We start from the raw sequence: 9,045 nt of genomic DNA, 5'->3' as shown, positions 1-9,045 counted from the left end.
GAACGTAAATCAATCTCGAAAAACACCGAAGCACCCTGAAGCTGGTCAAACAGATCATCAATACAAGGCATAGGGCAATTGTTCTGAATAGTGACTGTTATATCCCGTATTTTTGAACGTCAGATTATTTGCTGAGGTGGGGCCCACACATCGAGATTTTTTTGGGACATCTGAAAAGTCATATGAATCACATATGTGAAGTTAAACACAACTCAAGAAGGACCCTTGGGCCAAATCAAAGTGGAAGTCCTCCAAACGAATATTTTTAAGAAAACGTTTTCGGGTGATCTGACTTCTAGGGGAAAAACCGGTATTATAAGTTTGGAATTTGGAAAATACCAAGAAATATAAGTTGTAGATAATTGAATTAGCTTTCCAACCATAGGTCGTGGGTTCCCAGGTGACATCGGTACAAGGAGATATGGACGTTTTAAGGTCGAAAGGTCAGTGGGCTAGGTCCAACTCGGGATCAACCGAGTTGGCCCAAAAAAATAAAAAACGAATTAAGGCCCAAAGGAGAGGGGTGGCCGGCCATCTTATGGCCCAAGCCCACAAAATTAATAAATTTCCCATGTGATAATTAATATAAAGGATCATTAAATTGTCTTGAAACATTTAGAAGTTTCAAGACAATTGAGAAAGAGAGAAACAAGAGAAAGAAGAGCAAGAATAAGAAGGCCATTTTCGGCCAAGCTCTAGACCAAAAAAAAAAAAAAAATTTTTTTTTTTTTCAAAAATCATTTTCTAACAATTAAAGGGTCCTTTACAATTTGGTGTAATTATTTTGGAAGAAAGAACACTTGTTTCTTCAAGTTGACAACTTGGTCAAGTGAAGAAGATTGTAGAAAAAGGTAAGAATTAATCCCTTTTTATTATGTTATGAAGGTTGGTTTATGTTGTAGTATGTAGAAATTAGTAGAATTTATGGAAATATGGAAGTTTACAAAGTGGGTGTGCATATATGTAAGTGGACATATATGTATATTGTTGTATAAATAATATGAGTTGAATTTTATGTTGTATTCTAGTTGTGGTTATGGTGAAATTTATATTGGAAATGGAAGAAAATGGTTCAAGTTGGCATGGAAAATTATTGGGAATAGTTATAGGAAATTATATGATTTTAATGAAGTTTTTATGTAATTATAGAAGTGGAGTTTTAAATGTGAATTATTATGTTAGTTGGTGAATTTGGAAGGATAATAGTCCATATTGGCATGAAAGATTGGTTGTTAAGTGGTTATGAGAAGTTTTGTGATTTTATGGTAGATTTATGTAATTATGAAAATGAAATTATTAAGGTGCAAATTATGATTATGGTTGATGAAATTGGAAGATGGAAATATGTTATGAATATGTAGATTGAAGATTTGAAGTTTTGGATGGATTATGGTTTTGGTGGAAAGTTTGTATATTTTGTGTATCTTGTGAATATTTGGTAGAAATGATATGAAATGCTTCCGAATTAGATTGTAATGATCTTGATTAGTAATGAATGTAAAAATATTGAGATTGGTTTGGAAATGTGAAGTTGGAACGAAAGCTATTGCATTATGTTGGAAAGAAGACTAGTTGTGTTATATTGTGTTTTGTAGTCATGGTTGTTGTCATTGTGTTGATAGTTTGGCCGGGTTGAATTCCCGGATTGTTCTTGATTAAAAAAATTGGCTAAGTTGAATTTTGGGGATGGTGTATTTATAGGGGAGATGCTGCCCAAATTTTTGTAGACAAGTATTGGTTAAGATTGAAATCTTAAAGCCTTACAATTAACATTTGGTAATTGTGACCAAATTGTAGATTTTGGCGAACTTGAAACTTGATTTTGGAGACGTGTATGAATCGGAAAAGGTATGTAAGGATTCACCTTTCCTTCTATGGCATGTCTTAAACGTAATAAGTTGGATACGAGCCTCGGGGACAACTCTATTCTCCGAAATCCGCACCCAAAGTTTCCCCTTTTTCATTCAATAGAATTGAATTAAATATTGTATGAAATGTTGAAAAATTGCCTAAACATCTAGAACTTGCACAAATAGGACCCGACTACCTTAAAACTCTCACAAGTGACGTCATGAAATGTAACGTATGTAAATCGTGTACGCCACCTCATTTGACCCGAGGTGGGCCCGTTATTCCCGGATTTTCTTAATTGTTTCGTTTATCGAACGATAAGTATATGTACATGTATATGGGGAAGATTGGGAAAGAGAAGGCGCTATAGACGCATAGCCACCTGATCAGTTGGAGTATGGTACATGATATCGTCCCGGACACGGGATGCCCGGACGCGGGATATATGGTTAAATGGATCGGAGCCGACGCCTCGGCAATATATATATGAAAAGAAATGTTTTCCAAGAAAGCAAAGTATTATATGTATATGGATCGGGTTGCACGTGCCGCAGCAATACGTTATAGTATATGCACATATGGATCGGGCTGCACGTTCCGCAGCGCTAAGCATGCATGGTATCCGCCAACGTGCACTTATATGTACAGGTTGTGTTTCTACTTCATGACATGCGCTATATCTCTTTTATGTTATTATTCATGCCTTACATACTCGGTACATTACTCGTACTGACGTCCCTTCTTGTGGACGCTGCGTTTCATGCCGCGCAGGTCAACAGGTAGACAGATTTGACTCTTAGAAGCTCCATCAGCAGTACTGTGGCAGCGCTCCAGTTGTTCCGGAGCCTCAGTTTCTTGGTACTACTTTTGTGTACATATTCGGGCACGGTAGAACCGGTCCTTCTTGTATATGTAGATGTACTTTGTTTAGAGGCTCGTAGACAGATATGTACAGTTAGATGTTTTGTACTTTTGTGGTCCTCGTCGTTGTATAATGTGCTAGCAAAGTTTATAAGTCCATGTCTACAATTATGCCATTAATGTTAGCGTTAAGCAACAGAAAAAAAAAAGATACGGTATAGTCTATACGGCCCACCTAGTAGTAAAAGTACGATACGAGATAAGGGGTGCTCGGTACAAGTATCGGGTACCCGTCGCGGCCCCTAGTTGGGTCGTGACAGAAGTGGTATCAGAGCAGTTCGTCCTAGGGGTTTGTCTACGAGCCGTGTCCAGTAGAGTCCTGTTTATGGGTGTGTAGCGCGCCACACTTATAAACAAGAGGCTACAGGGCATTTAAGAAAAATGACTGTCTTTCATCTTAAGAAATCGTGCGATAGAGCCAAGTTAAGGATGTAACTATCTAAATTTTTTCTGTTTAATTTTCAGCAATGCCTTTGAGAAAGAAGAAGAAAGTCAGCACAATACTAGGCGCTGCGGGAGAAGGCACCAGCCGAGAGCCCCCGGTTGAACTTGGACATAGTGAGTCTCAGAGTGTCACTCCCTCGCATGCTACCTCTATCCCTCCAGTAGCAGAAGAGCATGAAGAGGTCTCCACTCCAGCTCCAGTGCATCCAGTCCCTACACCGGTTGCTTCGGGTCAACAAGTGACCGAGGCCATCCATTTACTGACACAGTTGGTTGCCTCCCAGGCACAACGGCAGAATGTGAGTTCAAGTGATCAGTCAGCTAGTACTAGAGCTCGTGACTTTATCACTCTGAAGCCTCCAGAGTTTTATGGATCGAAACCAGAGGAAGACCCGCAGAATTTTATAGATGAGATGCTGAGGACACTGAGGATCATACATGCTTCGGATACAGAGTCAGTGGAATTGGCTTCATACAGGTTGCGGGATGTAGCAGTTCAGTGGTATAATAACTGGATATCTTCGAGGGGAGAAAATGCGCCTCCCCCGGTTTGGCAGGAGTTCACTGAAGCATTCCTGCGACATTACTTACCACCGGAGGTCCGACGGGCTCGAGCCGATATGTTCTTGAATCTCAAGCAGGGAAATATGAGTGTCAGGGAGTATAGTCTTCGTTTTAATTCTTTAGCCAGGTATGCCCCAGCCATGATAGCTGATAGGGGAGATCACGTACACCGGTTTGTGAGTGGATTGGGGCCACATTTAATTAAGGAGTGTCTGACAGCTTCCCTCCAGGATGGAATGACTATTGCTCGTATCCAGGCCCATGCCCAAAACCTGGAGGAACAATATCAGTTACGGAGAGAGGAGCGCTATTCGGATAGGGGTTCCAGAAAAAGGGGCAGATCTTCCGGGACTAGAAGCGAGTATAGAGGGGGACAGGCACAGGAGCAATCTAGGTATTCAGGCCAATCAGCGGCCAGTGCACCTCCTCGATTTGTGGATAAGGGATTTGATCGTTCTACTTATTCAGGAGCAGATCAGGGTACTAGAGCTTCAGGATCCCAGTATAGAGCTGATTCTACCAGGGTGATGCCACCCCCGCCACGGTGTCCTCAGTGTGGTAGGCCACACTCTGGAGAGTGTCGCGCAGGTACACGTGCTTGTTATACTTGTGGGCGGGTTGGCCATTTGATGCGTGATTGCCCACTGAGGAATGAGGGAGACCAAACCCAGCCCGCCGGATCCGCAATTGGTTCATCACCGTCCGTGCGCCCTCCTGGACAGGCTTCCCAGGCCCCAGCAGGTCGTGGTCGAGGTAGAGGGGGGGCACCCGGTTCAGCCGGTCCTCCGCACCGCCTATATGCATTGACAGGACGGCAGGACCCTGAACATTCTGCAGACGCGGCCACAGGTACACTTTTGGCATTTTCTATGATATGTGTGTGTTAATTGATCTGGAATCTACTTTATCATACACCGTCCCTTGTGTTGCTGAAAATTTCACAAATGTAGGAATAAGAGACGAATGTAAAAAAAAAAAAAAAATCAGGCAACCTAAGTCCCTAAAATGGATATCTTAAGCGACGCGTGAGATAATTACAAAGGAGACCTCCCCGAAGTATTATAATACACTATGAGGCCAGTTTGACATTCGAGGACGAATGTTCTAAAGGGGGGGGAGGATGTTATATCCCGTATTTTTGAACGTCAGATTATTTGCTGAGGTGGGGCCCACACATCGAGATTTTTTTGGGACATCTGAAAAGTCATATGAATCACATATGTGAAGTTAAACACAACTCAAGAAGGACCCTTGGGCCAAATCAAAGTGGAAGTCCTCCAAACGAATATTTTTAAGAAAACGTTTTCGGGTGATCTGACTTCTAGGGGAAAAACCGGTATTATAAGTTTGGAATTTGGAAAATACCAAGAAATATAAGTTGTAGATAATTGAATTAGCTTTCAAACCATAGGTCGTGGGTTCCCAGGTGACATCGGTACAAGGAGATATGGACGTTTTAAGGTCGAAAGGTCAGTGGGCTAGGTCCAACTCGGGATCAACCGAGTTGGCCCAAAAAAATAAAAAACGAATTAAGGCCCAAAGGAGAGGGGTGGCCGGCCATCTTATGGCCCAAGCCCACAAAATTAATAAATTTCCCATGTGATAATTAATATAAAGGATCATTAAATTGTCTTGAAACATTTAGAAGTTTCAAGACAATTGAGAAAGAGAGAAACAAGAGAAAGAAGAGCAAGAATAAGAAGGCCATTTTCGGCCAAGCTCTAGACCAAAAAAAAAAAAAAAAAATTTTTTTTTTTCAAAAATCATTTTCTACCAATTAAAGGGTCCTTTACAATTTGGTGTAATTATTTTGGAAGAAAGAACACTTGTTTCTTCAAGTTGACAACTTGGTCAAGTGAAGAAGATTGTAGAAAAAGGTAAGAATTAATCCCTTTTTATTATGTTATGAAGGTTGGTTTATGTTGTAGTATGTAGAAATGAGTAGAATTTATGGAAATATGGAAGTTTACAAAGTGGGTGTGCATATATGTAAGTGGACATATATGTATATTATTGTATAAATAATATGAGTTGAATTTTATGTTGTATTCTAGTTGTGGTTATGGTGAAATTTATATTGGAAATGGAAGAAAATGGTTCAAGTTGGCATGGAAAATTATTGGGAATAGTTATAGGAAATTATATGATTTTAATGAAGTTTTTATGTAATTATAGAAGTGGAGTTTTAAATGTGAATTATTATGTTAGTTGGTGAATTTGGAAGGATAATAGTCCATATTGGCATGAAAGATTGGTTGTTAAGTGGTTATGAGAAGTTTTGTGATTTTATGGTAGATTTATGTAATTATGAAAATGAAATTATTAAGGTGCAAATTATGATTATGGTTGATGAAATTGGAAGATGGAAATATGTTATGAATATGTAGATTGAAGATTTGAAGTTTTGGATGGATTATGGTTTTGGTGGAAAGTTTGTATATTTTGTGTATCTTGTGAATATTTGGTAGAAATGATATGAAATGCTTCCGAATTAGATTGTAATGATCTTGATTAGTAATGAATGTAAAAATATTGAGATTGGTTTGGAAATGTGAAGTTGGAACGAAAGCTATTGCATTATGTTGGAAAGAAGACTAGTTGTGTTATATTGTGTTTTGTAGTCATGGTTGTTGTCATTGTGTTGATAGTTTGGCCGGGTTGAATTCCCGGATTGTTGTTGATTAAAAAAATTGGCTAAGTTGAATTTTGGGGATGGTGTATTTATAGGGGAGATGCTGCCCAAATTTTTGTAGACAAGTATTGGTTAAGATTGAAATCTTAAAGCCTTACAATTAACATTTGGTAATTGTGACCAAATTGTAGATTTTGGCGAACTTGAAACTTGATTTTGGAGACGTGTATGAATCGGAAAAGGTATGTAAGGATTCACCTTTCCTTCTATGGCATCTCTTAAACGTAATAAGTTGGATACGAGCCTCGGGGACAACTCTATTCTCCGAAATCCGCACCCAAAGTTTCCCCTTTTTCATTCAGTAGAATTGAATTAAATATTGTATGAAATGTTGAAAAATTGCCTAAACATCTAGAACTTGTACAAATAGGACCCGACTACCTTAAAACTCTCACAAGTGACGTCATGAAATGTAACGTATGTAAATCGTGTACGCCACCTCATTTGACCCGAGGTGGGCCCGTTATTCCCGGATTTTCTTAATTGTTTCGTTTATCGAACGATAAGTATATGTACATGTATATGGGGAAGATTGGGAAAGAGAAGGCGCTATAGACGCATAGCCACCTGATCAGTTGGAGTATGGTACATGATATCGTCCCGGACACGGGATGCCCGGACGCGGGATATATGGTTAAATGGATCGGAGCCGACGCCTCGGCAATATGATATGTTCTATGTTATATATATATGAAAAGAAATGTTTTCCAAGAAAGCAAAGTATTATATGTATATGGATCGGGCTGCACGTGCCGCAGCAATACGTTATAGTATATGCACATATGGATCGGGCTGCACGTTCCGCAGCGCTAAGCATGCATGGTATCCGCCAACGTGCACTTATATGTACAGGTTGTGTTTCTACTTCATGACATGCGATATATCTCTTTTATGTTATTATTCATGCCTTACATACTCGGTACATTACTCGTACTGACGTCCCTTCTTGTGGACGCTGCGTTTCATGCCGCGCAGGTCAACAGGTAGACAGATTTGACTCTTAGAAGCTCCATCAGCAGTACTGTGGCAGCGCTCCAGTTGTTCCGGAGCCTCAGTTTCTTGGTACTACTTTTGTGTACATATTCGGGCACGGTAGAACCGGTCCTTCTTGTATATGTAGATGTACTTTGTTTAGAGGCTCGTAGACAGATATGTACAGTTAGATGTTTTGTACTTTTGTGGTCCTCGTCGTTGTATAATGTGCTAGCAAAGTTTATAAGTCCATGTCTACAATTATGCCATTAATGTTAGCGTTAAGCAACAGAAAAACAAAAGATACGGTATAGTCTATACGGCCCACCTAGTAGTAAAAGTACGATACGAGATAAGGGGTGCTCGGTACAAGTATCGGGTACCCGTCGCGGCCCCTAGTTGGGTCGTGACAGTGACCTTGTTCAACTGTTGGTAATCGATGCAAATCCTCATAGTCCCATCTTTCTTCTTCACAAATAACACAGGAGCACCCCAAGGGGAGACGCTCGGTCTAATGAACCCCTTGCTCAATAAATCTTGTAATTGTTCCTTAAGCTCCCTCAACTCGGCAGGTGCCATCCGATATGGTGGAATGGAAATGGGACGAGTGCCTGGGTCCACATTGATACAAAAATCAATGCCGCGATCGGGTGGCATGCCCGGCAAATACAACGGATTTACCTCAGCGAACTCGCTCACAATAGGGATAGACTCAAGGGACGGAGATGCAATAGTCGTATCACAAACATGTGCCAAATACGCTAAACACCCCTTACTTACTCACTTCTTTGCCCGAAGGAAGGAAATGATCTTCTTCGGAGCAGGACTAGGAGTACCTTTCCACTCAAGCATAGGAATGCCTGGTATAACTAAAGTGACTATCTTGGCGTGACAATCCAAGATCGCATGATAAGGAGAGATCCAGGACATACCCAATATAATATCAAATTCCACCATATCAAGAATCATCAAATCTACCCAATTGTCGTACCCCATAAAAGTAACCAAACAAGATCGGTAGACTCGATCAACAACCACAGAATCTCCGACCGGAGTAGACACATGAACAGGTATATCTGTGTTATTACAAGGCAAATCCCAACCAATGGCATGAAATGCAGATACATACGAATAAGTAAATACAGGATCAAATAGCACCGTAATAGACTGATCTCAAACAGAAACAATATCTTCCGTCGCTATATCAGGGATCTCCAACCGGAGACCTAGCTGCCCTCGCCCTCGCCCTCGCGGCCTCAAATCTCACTGCACAGTAAACAATGGTCTGGAACGAAGCGCCCTCGGCCTCAAGCTAGATACATGGTAGCTGGAGAGGATTGAGGGTGTGAGGGGTTGGGTGAGGCCCACTACTGTTACCGAGATTCATAGTTTTGTGGGTTTGGCCAGTTATTACCATCGCATTATGAAGGGTTTTGCTGCCATTGCTTCGTCCTTGACCATATTGACTCAAAAGGATGTTCCCTTCCAATGGACGGATGATTGTGAGGAGAGCTTTTAAAAGCTCAAGCTTCTTTTGATTACAGCCCCGATCCTAGCCTTACCTGTGGAAGGCAAGGATTTTGCTGTCTATTATGATGCTT

General features: G+C 40.7%; 2 long non-coding RNA genes across 2 annotated transcripts; both read left to right on the top strand.

The window, feature by feature from the left end:
* The first annotated feature begins 468 nt into the window (after positions 1–468).
* On the top strand, positions 469–3,086 carry LOC132605023 (uncharacterized). The gene is made up of 3 exons (XR_009568974.1): positions 469–851; positions 1,798–1,848; positions 2,623–3,086. It is a non-coding gene; the product is annotated as an uncharacterized LOC132605023 (long non-coding RNA).
* Positions 3,087–5,276: 2,190 nt separating this feature from the next.
* On the top strand, positions 5,277–7,664 carry LOC132605022 (uncharacterized). The gene is made up of 3 exons (XR_009568973.1): positions 5,277–5,657; positions 6,604–6,654; positions 7,448–7,664. It is a non-coding gene; the product is annotated as an uncharacterized LOC132605022 (long non-coding RNA).
* Positions 7,665–9,045: the final 1,381 nt, after the last annotated feature.

The sequence above is a fragment of the Lycium barbarum genome, chromosome 8 (genome assembly GCF_019175385.1).
Source record: "Lycium barbarum isolate Lr01 chromosome 8, ASM1917538v2, whole genome shotgun sequence".
Classification (NCBI taxonomy): Eukaryota; Viridiplantae; Streptophyta; class Magnoliopsida; order Solanales; family Solanaceae; genus Lycium; species Lycium barbarum.
This window is presented reverse-complemented; position numbering and strand designations above follow the sequence as displayed.